The 13,063-nt window shown below is 38.8% G+C and overlaps 1 non-coding gene across 1 annotated transcript; it reads left to right on the forward strand.

Moving 5' to 3' along the window:
* The first annotated feature begins 6,415 nt into the window (after nucleotides 1-6,415).
* Nucleotides 6,416-6,487, forward strand: trnap-ugg (transfer RNA proline (anticodon UGG)). The gene has a single exon. It is a non-coding gene; the product is annotated as a tRNA-Pro (tRNA).
* Nucleotides 6,488-13,063: the final 6,576 nt, after the last annotated feature.

Below are 13,063 nucleotides of genomic sequence, written 5' to 3' on the forward strand. Positions count from 1 at the left end.
CTTTGAGAAAGATACTTGACAGATATCGTGTCTGTCTCTCAACTGCAATGGAATAAATAACCATCAACCCAGACAAGGGTTTTTTTTTTTTTAGGTCATGCCAGTCACAGCAGTTTCTCCGCAACAAAGACACAGAATGTTTTAATATTTAGTCCGAATTCGGGTAAATACCAGAACTATATATTTGGTGCCTGTTTATTGCTTTAATAGAAATTGTCTGCATGTTTAATGAAACACACTTTTTACCAAACATACACTTGTCGTCAGCCTTGTGTGATGTAATGTGTGTAGCTACCAGCTATGTATGCTGTTCCTGTGTCTATATAACAATATATTTTGATTCGTGCTGTCAAGCTGTTAAATTTTGGAGTGAAATGAAGAAAAAGCAAAGTAATTTCAACCAAAAGGCAATTATTCGGGCAAACTGTAATGCCATCTTTTAGCTCATGTAATTTGCTGTTAAGCCACCTTTAAATCACATACTCAAATTTGATATATTGATCTTATGTATTTATTTGTGCATGACATTTATAATACGGCAAACAGACATCTCAATGGTTTACATACTATGTTTTGTTCATTCACATTTTACATCCAAGAATTGAAGTCAGGGTGTCTCTGCATTTTTTAGATATCATATGGCTCAGTAGTGAATGCTGTCTGTCAACAGTCAACAAAATCTCCTGTTCTTGTCACTGAAAACGCTTAAATCATGAGATTAAACATCTCAGGAGTCCTTAAACTGCCTGCAAGTTATCTTGAAGCTGATGGGGAAGCTGCTTCGTCAAAAGGTTTTTATCAAATACGGAAGAACATGGAATTAAATCTCACCTGAGATAGCTCATAGGGTCACATTTATTCTCCAGCGTTATTGTAATTTGGAGAAGCAGTATGGTGCCAGAGCAACAAACGCACACTAACCTACTAACTTCATGTCCCTTCTGCGAAAAGACAGCAATGTGAAGGCTCATAAATTCCCTAAATTATTTCTGTGGGTACCAGGAAGTGTGATGGGCCCCTGAATTTCCCAGAAGTACTCTCTGTTCCAATTAAGTTAATAGAGAAATAATAAGAGCCTACAACAATGGTGGTTTTGATGATGCCCCTCATTACATCATCTGTGTTTGGCTTATTGAGAAGGGAAAGTGGCCTTAGCCAATCAGCTGACCCTGCCGGGCTTTGTAAAGGTACTCTGAGACCTGTCAGTGTGTTTCTTGTTTGTAGTTGTAGCAATTATGGGATCTGCCTCTGTGCTGTGTCCTGGAAAATTGAAAGGCGTCAGCATCTGCTTCTGGTCAGTAGGAAAGCTTTGATTGCGCTGCCGTGGGATTTACCCTCCATGTCGGCTTTGTGGAGTTGACTTTGTATCACAGACTTTCTATAGGTTTAAAAAAGCGAGCAAAGTAAATGAAAATGGAGCAAAAATATTCATTTTGTCTTCTTCTTTCTGATATTTAGCTTTGATTTTTAAGGATATTTTGGTCACTTCAGTCATATTAATGATGGTGAACCTAGTGCACATTAACTACAGACACCCTCATGCCAGACATGTGCCCAAATTCACAAACACTAAACTTTTACCTGAAAGGGAAGAAAAAAAATTATGGTAGGGTTCCAGGTGCGATATGTTATCTCTCATTTACCAAACAAATCTATGTAAAATTATCGAATCAGCACTTCTTTTTTCTGTCACTAGTTTTTTCTAATTTTAAAAATATATTTAAAGAATTTAGCTTTAATGTAAAAGTAAAAATCTGTTCATGTGTGAAGAAAAGATTTCTTTACAAAATAGACATTTATTTAAAAGTCTTTAATGTTATTCTATATTAGACATGTAAATTCACAGTCTATTTTGTAGTTTAATTCATATTTTTGAGAATTACATTCAAAAAAATTATAATATAAAGGAAAAGTGTCCGAAAATAGCAGCTTGATTTACAGTTGACGTTGTATTGAGTTAATTACAATGCATGGTGCAGTGTTTTTTTGAAGCTTGATCCAAAACTGAGGGTTAAAAGTCAAGATATAAGTCAGTTTTTGTGCACATTATTCTGTGTGTGGCCTTCCCTTTGGCTGCCAGCCTTGTACCACCCCAACAATCCCCTTAATAAAGTAGGCAGCTCACTCTCCTGACCATGATTCATTTACCAAGGTTGTTTGTTGTATCACACCATCGGTCAGGACAAGAATGCTGTGATCTTTTTGTAAGCATGTAGTCGTGCAGCTCTTCGTCTCGCTCCTCTGGTCAGGAAGCAAACACAAACTGCTACATTTCTTTGGATAACATCTTGACCTTTGAGCTACACAGATAAAGAGAGAACAAAGGCCTGTTTGTTTGCTGTTCACTCCGCAGTAGTGGAGTCATGTTTGCCGTAATTAATATTTATCATTGTTTTTAGAAATTAGATGTCATACCATGGTCCAATCTGAATGTGACAGCTGATTGATTCCATGGTCCGGAGTGACAACGGGACTGTAAGTTTACATTCACACTACAACAGAGCCAGTAACTCTCTGTGAGTGTTTGCATGTGATCATAAAACTCTGACTGCAGCCTGAACAGAAAATAAGAACAGAGCAACACTTTGACCTCAGCAACCACTTCAAATTCGCCAAAACACGTGTTAGAAAGCATTGCTGTTACAAAAAATATTCCTTATCTGCCTGAGGAGTTTATGTTTTTGCATTCCACGAATAGATGCAAGATTTCAGAGCAGATTCTGTACCACTCTGTCCTCTCTCACACCCACACATTGGCCCGCACTGCACGTCTACCTATCATTTCTATTAGTCTGAAAGGAAATGAGTTTGCTCACACTAAAGGATGTTTTGCATCAGTGGAAAGATGTAAATAGATTTCTATTCTGATAGATTTCTTCATTGACTCTTCATCTCCGAATCGTCAGCCACGAGGCCTTGTACCCTGACCGAATCCTCTCTCAGTGACGTCACTTGAAGAGCAGGCATTCATTTTAAAATGATTTAAATTATTTACACACAATTTGGCAAATTAGCACCATCAGCAGTGTAATTTGTGTTGGAGTGTGGAATTAACATGAACAATGCGCTGAAGTTGAGTCATCTGCATAATCAAGGAGACTCTTGTCACCATAAAATCGAAAGCCAGTTATTAAACCACTTCAAAGATTTCCTTCACATCTAATTTTTACATTTTATGGTTTTATCTTGGAAATCACAAACATCTCCTTTTTTGTGCAAAAACAAGAGATAAGGAGTCAGTCTCTCTCATCTTATGTCTCTGTTGGATTCATTTATGGCTAAAAGTAGCTACTTTCTTCTTCCTAAGACCAAAATCTCACAATAGTTTCCTCTCAGGGGTGCGCCGCTGCTGCTCCAACATGCTGCCTCCTGGCTTAGAAGTAAATCCTGTCATGACCTTCCTCTTTTGTGTCAAGCATTTCTGCCTTTATAAGAAAACGCAGAATGTTAAGCTTGTTTTTCTCCCTGAAGTTGCAGCAGCACCTAGTAAAGGAAGCTATAAAGCTTGGTGCAGAAAGTACAACAGCATACATAATTACTAAGACTGTCACAGCAGGAAAACGCTCTACTGTTTAAAGTAGCAGACAGCTTAAAAGTCAATGAGAAACTGACTGATTGAAGGATGACTTAAGCTTGTTATAATTTGTGGCCAAAGAGGGTCTCAAGAGGGCAACAAAAAGAAGTGATGAACCTGGGTTTTTTTAAAGCTCTTACTAAGATCTTAAACTTGTCAAATGCAACAAAGAATATCATTATTTTAAACAAAATATATTAAATGTACAAATACAAGCTTGGGGCTGCACAGTGAATCAGCACTGTGGCCTTACAGCTAAAAGATCCCCGGTTCATGTCCTAGTCTGTGCCTGGGTTGTTTCTGTGTGGAGTTTACATGTTCTTCCTGCGTATGGGATAGATTCCAGACCCCCCCCAAATGAGGATTAAGTGGTGTATAGATAATGGATGAATATACAAGCTCCTGGTTCTGTGACTAATATCACTGAGCTGCTGACTTCCCATGTTAAATGAACGCAAATCGAGCTGCAGCACAAGCAAAATCTCACTGTGCATCACAATAGCTTGACTCAGTCACATCTCACAAGGTCAGTTTATGCACCCTTTGCATGATTCTAAGAGGCTGCCAGAATACAAACAAAAATACAGCCACCAAAGCACCTCTGACATTATGTTGCCCTCTAAAAGATATAGCTGGATTGAAAAGCTGTTTTCACTTTTAATAAGCTCATCCTCTTTGATGAGTGTAAAGGCTGCCCTCGTAATCCAGTGCTCTTACTTGCTCAAGCTTTGAATCATTTCTTTCTCCTCTTTCATTTATAACCTGGGTGACAAGGAAAGACACTCTCAGACCCAGACGTAGCACAAATGTTAATCTTCAGGGTAAAATCCAGAATTTAATGTATTGGAATAAAGCAAGCAGTCAAAGATCAAATTGCCATAAACGTGAACTTTTTGACTTTATAGAAGACATGCTGAGAAAGTGAAGCACGGTGGAAAAAATAGGATTAGAGGTTTGATTCATGCAGAGGCTTTGGAAATGACATGAAGTTAGAAGTGAAGCAGAATTCATCAAAACAAGCCTGCGGTCAAAAGTCGCTAATGTTCTTTGCAAAACAATGAAAGCATATGAATTTGTTGTCAAGCAAGTAGAATTTACAGTAATTTTGAGAACTCATCACCAAAAGAATCAGACACACTAGAGTTTGTATGCCTTTTGCTCATACACATTTGTCCTTAAAATACCTAACTTTAACCGTTGGACATTGGCTGCTTTGGGATTTCATGTTGGTAGGACAAAAAACACATAAACCTGAATCCAACAACTGAGGCAGAAAAGGAGACAAGCACCAACATATAGCTTGTTTTTAAGTCAGTTACAGAATAGAGCAAAATTTATTTTGGAAGAAAATATTAGGGCATAACAACAGGGGTCACTGATCTGACTTAGTCTGACTTGGGGTGTGAGAGGTTCTGGGTTTAAAGCATTGATGAGCCTCATAGATGTGATACGTTTGTTTTGGACATTTATAACATGAAATGCTAAAATCCATGATTTGTCCTCTTTGGAGTTGGTCGTGAAAAGGCAATCTAGATTCCCCAACTTATGTCACACGTGGCAAGATGTTAGCAGCTGAAAACAAATCAAATGCATGATACTAGATATTTTCGCACATACTCCAGTCCTACAAGTTGCATAATGCACCTAAAATTTGATCAAAGGTATTGCTGAGCGTACTTGTAGCTTGTAGCTGGATGTGCTTGTAGCTGATCTTTGAAGCTTCATCTGTTTTTGTGTTGCAAAAAGTGATGCAATCAAAATGCATTTGTTGTGACGCTTTCACAGGGAATGGTTTTAGAGCTTTAGGACAGCGATCAAAGACGAAACATTAAAAACAGGCTAAAAAGTGATTTAGTTCACGATTTTGAAATTATTTAGTCAAAACACTGTACAGTTAATGAACACTAAATCTGCATCTCACGCAGACTAATTAGTAAGGTAAACTTTAATAGCAGAGTTTTTGGCTCCATGAACTTTGGCTATTGACAACTCCAAGTAAGCAATGTCCAAGTATGTAAAAATCTAAGCTCGGAAAGAGAGAGAATGTGGGAATTTCCATCGTGTAGCGACCAGTTTTTCTCCTGCTGTGAGTCCGGCCAGGAGGGCTCTTTTCCTGTCCAAGGACAATACAAATTCAGTGTATTGCTAAAAATTGTCTTATTCCAGCAACACATTTTTCTACCAGACTGAAAGCAATATGAATCCAGTACTTAACACTCGTTGATTTCTCTGCTGCCTTCAGCCATTTCCAGCTCCACTTACTGGGACACAGACTTCATTTTATTTTAGAGTTTAGTATTGTTGGCTGGTTACTTGATTTTTTTAACAGGCCAACGAGAGTTAAGAGCTCTTAATCTGATAAACGCCTCTGTTCCACTGGATCCTCACAAGGCTTCGGATTAAGCATCAGCTTTTTAAACACAAAGTAGGGATATTGTCTTCCTAAGACCAGAGTTTCATTACTCTGTGGCTGAAATGGTGTTTGAAATGTTAAGTGCTCTCTACAAACCACAATGCCCCTTGGTCATAATAAAGAGTCAGTCTATTCTGCTTAGCTCTACAGCTGAGATTTTTTTAGAGATGTGCTAGACATATCCAGTTTGTAGCAGACATAAATGCATGTTCATGACATCCTATAAGGAATATATGATCTGACGTGGGAATGCTTCAAGAAGACTGCAGTAGTTGTAGGCAATACCTGGACAGCTTTATCAAATCTGCTGCCATTCCAATGTTGAAAATAGAGGAAAATGGATGGGTGGATGAATCCAATACTGGAAGCTGACATGGTACCATGGTCCAGATTTCCGAGACTTTGTGGTCGCAGTCCTTGACTTTTGTGGCTCGTTGGTCTAGGGGTATGATTCTCGCTTTGGGTGTGAGAGGTCCTGGGTTCAAATCCCAGACAAGCCCAGTGCAGGTGATTCCTGATGATTAAACCAGAAATTTGGAACTGGATTTGACTGAGACCTTGAAGACATGTTGCAGTGTCTTGTCAAACTCAAGGTTGCCACACCCTGACTCATTATTTATTGTCTGTTTTACTCTTAGTTGGACCATCATTTGCCAAATGAAAACCATGCTGTATTAAAGGAGACTTGAAAGTAGTGATTCAGACCAGAAACTCACTCAGGAAATGTTTATAGAGATAACTAATCAGTTAGAAATATGGTTGTTTTCAAAGAGACTTCTGGAACCAGAGTAGTCACCCCCTGGTGGTCATTATAAAGAATGCAGATTAAAGTTACCCCAACACCGGCTTCACTTTTTAGATCCTGAGACAATCTTCCATGTACAGACTATATGGTTCTTTCCTTTCCCATTCAGAATTAGACTCAGGTTCAAAGACTGCTATATTCTATTTGGACTCTTTTCATTTCTCTGTTGTGTTGCGCTTTGTTTCCTTTCTCCTCCTACCTGTAACCCGTAAATCAATCTCAGCACTCTACCTTAAAGGAAGTCTCAATTCCTAAAATGCATCTCAGGGAGATAGTAGCAAGGATGCAGGAGATTCACTGGAGGTGCTAAGACTGAGGATGCACAGGTGTATCCTTTAAGGCAGTTATTTTGGCAACTATAATGTATAAAACATGATGTAATATACAAAGCATTGTGGTAGTGGGACTATATAAAATCAAGCGTTCCTTTTGTATTCATATTGGTGTGTGTGTATGTTTTAAATAAAATCAAATAAAATATGTAAGCACTGTTCATGCTCATCTGACACAGATAGTAAAATACAGTGCTAGGCTATAACCAAAACAGTGAATGGACAGGTGATGCAGCTGTGACACATGCATATTTAATAGATGCAACTTTTTACTGACATCTCTGAAGTCAGTATGTCTCATTTTGTTAAATGCCTTTTGCTTCGACTCCCCTCTCCTTCTACATCAGAGGCAGAAGGGATTAAGGATGCGACTACAGGAGATGAGGAAAGGAGTCGAGGATGTACAAACTGAGACAGGAGGGGATGGTTTTACATCTCCAGTAGCAGCTATTACTCACAGTGCCATGAGAAAATTGTAAATGGCAGTCTGATTGCGTGTTGGTGAACCTGGGGCCAGACTTCCAGCCAGGTTGAGTAGATGCTCATCAAATCATGCAATTTTATGAAAACATCGTCTGAAACCGCCTGCTGGAGGACAGTGGAAGCTCCCTCTGTGACACAGAAGACTTTTCACAACAGTTTTTACAGACTCTGTATTGCAAAATCAATATAGCAACTCTTTAAAATGAATGAAAACATGATAAATACAAAATACAGCTTCACTACAAGGTATGTGAGGAATACCAGGATGACTCACCACTCTTCGTTCGCACCTACATGCAAATCCACACCCTTCCTCTCGATTACGATTGCATTTTACATAATGTCCCCTCCCTATGCTTTAACCATTTGTATAAAATCCACCTCTCTGTCAGTGTTTTGTCTGAGACAATCAATAAAACATCCCACAGCAGCAAACTTTGGATGAGGAATTTGATTTATTCAATACACCGCCCAGCAATATTTCATAGATGCATGTAATGATTTGGTATTTCAGTCATCTGACTATTTCACCTCAGCAGCAGACATTTCTCTCAGGATTATCAAGCGTCTCCTGCCTTCTGAAAGATTTATGCCTCACTGGTTCTTCTGCTCTGTTTCTAACACATGAAAATTCACCAGACATTCCAATATTTCAGATGCCATGAATGTAATAAAATCTAAATCTTAGCATTCCCAAATGAATGAGCAATTGTAAATGATAAAGAAGTGATTAACATGAGTGAGTTTTTTAATCCTTGTAGCCTTTAAGTCTTTATATGCAGACAGTATGCTGATATTGAGCCTTGAACTCAAACATATCACTAATCTTCTCAATCTTTTGTCAGACTGTCTTGGTTGGTTTGTGTTTTGCTCACGTACATGTGTTTATCTGCAGCTGTAAAGTGGAACTTGAATTTCTGGGGAAGAGCTTAGTCATTGGTACAGTTGTTCAGTAACTGGCAGATCCGTCACAGAAAGTAATTTGTGGTGACACTGAGTTCTGAACACTACGTATACTTGCGTTCTAATTAATAACAGACACAGTGTGATGGATTGATACAACATGAGCTAAAAATGTTTTTTATTCGTCATACTTGGTATTTTCTCACACTCTCTGGCCAAAACAAAATGACTTCTAGCAAAATTCCAGACAATAAGGGGACTGAGACACAACTCTGAACAGTACGTTAACATATCCACAGGAGGATAAAATGTGTCCCTCTGGAATATCTGCTGCTTTGATCAGGGCTCAAGTCAAAAATACAGTTTAATAGCAGTTACTGTCAGCTTTTAATAGAAATAGTAAAGCAAATAAATCAATAGCCAAATGTAAAAATTCTAAGATTATTGTCATGGTTTCTCTTAGATGTGCCGAGGTTGAATAACACGTCCGGTGACACTGTTGCTTTAATATAATATAATTTTATTATATAAAGACAGCATCTAATCAAGCCCATGGTCTGCCTGATGGAGAATTCAAAAGCCAATAATAATCTCACAAAATGATAAAGACAGCATCTGAACAGGCCCCATGGTATGCCTGTGGAGGTTCACAGCCAATACGAACATCTCCCCGAACAAAGAAGTCAGGTCGCTTTTATACCATCTGGTGAAGGACAGAATTACAACATCTGGTTCATGTTTGAAGACTCCTTACTCAAAAACAAGACCACTCTTGAATAGAACCCCTCAGCTCTGCAATCTCAAAGCACCACATCCATCTTCTAGCTAGACACACAGTAGGTGCCCCAAAAACAACAGTTCACACATTCCAATGATATGGGTAAAATTAGTAACACATGTAATTCAGGTTCCATCTATGGTCAGACGACACCCACTACATCTAATAAGCAACTCATATCAGATACTAGAACAAACAAAACAGATTCCACTCTACTGCCTTATTAAGTAATGCATCTCTCAGATCAGATATTACTCTGGCTGTTTTTTGTGTAGCATTTAGAAACCGAATGTCTTTTCATTAATGTAGATTTTAAAATGACTGCTGGGTACATACTATAGTACTTTAAATAATCTGCTTTTACTATCGGAATGTTTAAAAAAATATGCTATTTTTTCTCCAGGTCAAGCTACTGAGATTAAAGCATTCGGTCAATGACTGAAAATCCTCTCTAGTTAATTAAAAAGTTTGTGATCAAATGAAAACATCAGAAGTTAAGTCAAACAAAGATTCCAATACTAGAGGATCTGTGGTGATAGTCTGTAGTGTTACAGGAAGATATTCTCCACTGCAGCAACACACCTGGGAATTTTGAATGGAGCAGCAGTGAAGATAGTGATTCTGAGAGGTTGAACTGTCAGTTTTGGGCACTTTGCCACCTGCCTTTAGTCCATCAAATAAACCTAAACTGCCTGAACTGAGAGAAAGCAATGACTGGAATAACTGCTATCACCAGCAGCCTGGCAGGAGGATGTGCTGCTGCATGGATGATAACTAATCCAGTCCTGCAGCCTCAGGTGACTCAGACCTTTGTTGTCCCTACTTGTCAGTTAAAACATAAGTCACATTTTTACAGTTATGTTTACATGACCTAAGACACTTGGTTAATGGTATGAATGTAAAAAGGTCTTTATGATTGCAGCACATTGCAGCTTGTGTTAACAGACTATTACTAAGCACAATGCTGAGACGAAGTAATATCAGATATCTGCAATAATATCAGAATCATGCAATCATGATGTTAAAGTAAGTGAAAAAATAATTACATTTTAGATCATTTACTAAAACTCGCCAAAACATTGAAGAAAGAGAGTGTCCCAGCTGGTACATGATTTTTGTGTCCCCTGGAAATGGATCTGTTGTCATCTCTATTACTTGCAGTTCAAGTATTAGTGGGCTCTTCCACATGGTTTTGTCTTTTTGCTGAGCTCGTTGTGGGTCATTTTGTCCTATTTCAGATCACACTGTTGCTCCACCATCTCAGATTTTGTTCAGAATTTTCTTATTTGTTATTTAGGACCCAAAATTAAGACCTAAATGAGGTCCTGAGTTTTGACACTTTTATATGATTTCAGACCTGCAAATCTTTGTACTTTTCACATGTAAAAGGGTGGGGGTGGGGTTGGGGTTGGCGTAGCTCAGTCGTTAGAGTAGCCATCCTGCAACCGGAGGGTCGCCGGTACAATCCTTGGCCCATGTCGTGAGGGAAACTAAGGAAAAAGCTAGCTAGAGGAGGGTGTCGGTGGGTGATGGAGAGCGGACTGGAGCCCTGACCCCGCTTGAGGGGGACAACAGGTGGTGTCCCAGGGGCAGATGAGCATGGCAGAAAGCCTCAGGAATAGGTTGGGGATCCAGGAGCAGGTAGGAGAGTGCAGAGTGCAGTGGAAGGATGATAGGTGATGAACGACAGCTGGGTCAAGCAATTCTGCCGAGCTTCAGCGGGGAGGATGAGGGGAGGGGTCAGCTGAGGGCTGAGGCTGGACATACATTGATTTTTACCATGTTCTCTGGTTGTAGTTGAAGTGTCCATGGGAGTGAATGTGAGTGTGCTTGTTTGTCTCCATATGTGGTCCTGTGATAGAATGAGGTTAAGCGGTGTGTAATTAGTGGATGGATATATAGAAGACAGGGTTAGATGGAGGCAATTGATTCGCTGTGGCGACCCCTGAAGGGAAAAGCCGAAAGGAAAAGAAAAAGATTTCCTTACATCTTGCAAAGTATCAACATCATATCAACATTTATAGTAAATGTAGTTAGGATGCAATTTGTGTAAGCTAATGCAAACATACATAATATAGAATATTGACATTCAAATATGAGGCATATATATTTAAAATGCTGGAACACTAGATATGGATTAGACATAACATGCCATTCATTGAAATTCTCAACAGTATCTGTGCTGACTTTTGTCTACAGATAGGAATTGGTGGCCTCAGGAGATTTGATATTCAACGTAGGAAAACCAGTGAGCTCAGGGACAATCTCATTATGGGAAAGGAACAATGTATTTAAAGGTTTCATTATGACAGATGTGACAGAAATAGTGATTCAGTGTTTAGTGGAAGCATTAATAAGTTAAAGATTTCCTGACAAGACAAAGTTGTGAAAGACTACAGGAAATAGAATTTGGACGTGGCATATAACAGATTGCAACACTTTCAAAAAAAAAAAAGGCTGTCAGCTTCTTCAAAATTCTACAGAAGAGATCATTTATGTGAATGAAATTTAGCATGAAGTAATGACTGAGTCCTGGTCCCCTGACACCCACATCTGTCCAAGGAGATGTACAACCAAGCTGAAGGAAAACTAGAAAAACGGAAGTTCTACATTAAAATCCTGCAGATACACTGAGCTGTGTGATGTGAAAGTTTGCAAATCAAATCTTTTATGGTGATCTAAACTGGTCTCTATGCAGCAATGTGAAACTCTGCCTTGATCTGGACTCTTGTGGCAGCAAATTGAGCAGTGAGATAAAGGAGGAAATGAGGGCGTGGTCTTCCAGAACATTTCAATTTTAAACAGAAAATTGCTAGAAGGGAACACAATTAGCCTTTACCTAGTTCTCTGGCATTTTTAAGATTGAATATATAGCTGATCAGAAACACCAGGCTTGTTATTATTTTAATGATGATGTTAAAACAATGTGATAATGGGAATGGGGTTACTTCACTGACAGCAGTCTGTCAAGTTGTTAGTTTTGAAGAAATATCAGTCTTAGTCCTTTGAAGTTTGCTGTAGTTGGGTGTTAATTGGTAATCCGCCATACAGAGCATGAATTTGTGAAGGTAAGCCGACCCAGAACGTTTACAGTGTACACATTTTATAGGGATGGTCAGAGAGTGGCTTAGATGGTAGGGAGGTGGCAATATGTAAATATTAAGGTTAATAGTAGTTCATTTACATATAGTTGCTAATCAGTGGTTGAATCAAGTGGTCTGGTGTAACAAAAGGTAAGAGCTGAGATGTCTGGCCAATAGTAGCAAATAACTAAATATATAAGAATAGTGAATAACAGTGGGTAAAGGAATGAAGGAGAAGCACATGACACTACAAGGTATCTGTAGCAAACGATCTGTTATTTCTTCATCATTAGCTACACCTGTATTTTGCCTCACAACTGTTTGGGGTCTCAGGGGCGATATTTTGCCTTTAAGACTATCAGCTACCATCTCCTGGTCTCTGTGCATGCTATATGTGTCCTGACAACACCTGACAACGTGCTGCATAACATGTGCAGAGATCTACATCAGGCTGTGCTCTTAAACTGGAAAGTTGGCCACATGTTGCCACACCTAGCTGATAATGTCCATTACAAATTCCCTCATAAATGCAAGATTTATCAAATTGCAGGGATTAAGACACTTTGTTTTTTATTGTTTTATTTAGATCTAATTTGTTGCACCAAAATGAACCCAAACTAAGAATTCTGCCAAGTGTTTCACTGCTTGAAATGTTCTCTCTAAGTAATCTTAAAAAATAAAGCTCCTAATAA

The sequence above is a fragment of the Acanthochromis polyacanthus genome, chromosome 5 (genome assembly GCF_021347895.1).
Source record: "Acanthochromis polyacanthus isolate Apoly-LR-REF ecotype Palm Island chromosome 5, KAUST_Apoly_ChrSc, whole genome shotgun sequence".
In the NCBI taxonomy this organism is placed as follows: Eukaryota; Metazoa; Chordata; class Actinopteri; family Pomacentridae; genus Acanthochromis; species Acanthochromis polyacanthus.